Below are 2,262 nucleotides of genomic sequence, written 5' to 3' on the forward strand. Positions count from 1 at the left end.
ATCCTGCTCCACTCTAGTGGAAATTTCATAGGATAGGTCTGTAGAAATCCTTTAAAAACTGGACATAAAAACAGTCACAAAATATAAGCACTGAGGACAAAAAAGGTTTATGAAGGACATGATCTGTCTCCCCCCCCCCTTGCTTTCTTCAAATCTTTAAATCTGACAATTAATCTGAGTAAAAATGTTTTGCCATCACAGCCACACCAAGGAGGACTCAAGACGTCACTTTAAATTGAGGGAAAGGTTGCATTCATTAAATATAACATTAAGAAAAACTTAATGAGGAAGGGAGGGGAGAAAAAAGGGAAAGAGCCAAATAAATTACGAGCTAATTTAAAGGGAAAGAAATATGCTAAACACTCAAAATGTAGTTATTTCAGATCCCAATCCTTTTGGGTTTGGCTGGATTTCACTGGTTTTTAGTCCAATAATGATATCTGCTTTTTTGGCAATATGCTCCAAATGCAAATAAACATCAAAAGAGAAGAAACAAAAATTAAACCTGTAGAATTTCACGAGGAAGGAGAGGAGATTGGGATATTTTGGGGTAATTTTTTTCCCCAGTGCCAAGTGGCTTCAAAACATTCTTGCCGTTGCTTGTTTGAATCATAGAATCATAGAGTTGGAAGAGACCACAAGGGCCATCGAGTCCAACCCCCTGCCAAGCAGGAAACACCATCAGAGCACTCCTGACATATGGTTGTCAAGCCTCTGCTTAAAGACCTCCAAAGAAGGAGACGCCACCACACTCCTTGGCAGCAAATTCCACTGTCAAACAGCTCTTACTGTCAGGAAGTTCTTCCTAATGTTTAGGTGGAATCTTCTTTCTTGTAGTTTGGATCCATTGCTCCGTGTCCGCTTCTCTGGAGCAGCAGAAACCAACCTTTCTCCCTCCTCTATATGACATCCTTTTATATATTTGAACATGGCTATCATATCACCCCTTAACCTGCTCTTCTCCACGCTAAACATGCCCAGCTCCCTTAGCCGTTCCTCATAAGGCATCGTTTCCAGACCTTTGACCATTTTGGTTGCCCTCCTCTGGACACGTTCCAGTCTGTCAGTGTCCTTCTTGAACTGTGGTGCCCAGAACTGGACACAGTACTCCAGGTGAGGTCTGACCAGAGCAGAATACAGTGGCACTATTACTTCCCTTGATCTAGATGCTATACTCCTATTGATGCAGCCCAGAATTGCATTGGCTTTTTTAGCTGCCATGTCACACTGTTGGCTCATGTCAAGTTTGTGGTCAACCAAGATTCCTAGATCCTTTTCACATGTACTGCTCTCAAGCCAGGTGTCCCCCATCTTGTATTTGTGCCTCTCTTTTTTTTTTTTTTTTTTTGCCCAAGTGCAATACTTTACATTTCTCCCTGCTAAAGTTCATCTTGTTTGTTTTGGCCCAGTTCTCTAATCTGTCAAGGTCGTTTTGAAGTGTGATCCTGTCCTCTGGGGTGTGATCCTGTCCTCTGTTGGTTTAAAGCAGAGTCCCGTGCCCAGCGGAAGGATGAGGAGTACGTGCTGCATACTCTATATTGCTTTATTTACAGTTCAAAGCTGGTATATTACAGAAAGACATCTTGCCTCTGCCGGAGCAGAAAATGCATCCTCTCTCCTCGACAGCTCGGAGAGAATCACACAGTGAAAAACAGGAAACCAGTGTACGTCACATCCAGCCTCCCTTTCCCGTGAGAAACTCCAACAGTACAGACTGTGGAATGTAAACACCTGTCTCGTGACAAGCCCTTTCGCTGCACAGTGAAAGAAAGCAGAAACCAACATCCTCCCCCTTTCTGTGAACATCACTGGGCAGCGTGTTCGTACAATATCAGTACAAACCCAACTTCTGCACATAGGTACAGTGTTGATCCCTTGATACAATCTTGGACAACACATCAGCAGGAATTTCATTACCTGGCATATAGGACACCGTTACGAGTCCCTTCTGAATACATTCCCTAGCATGCTGCAACTTTAATTGCAAGTGCTTCGTGCTTTGCTTACAACCTTCAGACTTCAGCAAAGCCAAACATGCTTTGTTGTCTTGGTAAACCTGGATTGGACATTTGACAGGAATTTTCATATCTTTGCACAATTGTACTAACCATTCACAATCCTTAAGTGAATAAGACAGTGCATTCAGTTCAGCTTCACAAGTACTTAAGCTAACTGTTGTTTGCTTCTTGCATGACCAATCAAACAGTCCCTGATTGCACATGTAGCAAACTCCAGACGTACTTTTCCTGTCTGTAGTGTCAC

The sequence above is a fragment of the Podarcis bocagei genome, assembly GCF_964188305.1.
Source record: "Podarcis bocagei genome assembly, chromosome: 13".
NCBI lineage: Eukaryota > Metazoa > Chordata > Lepidosauria > Squamata > Lacertidae > Podarcis > Podarcis bocagei.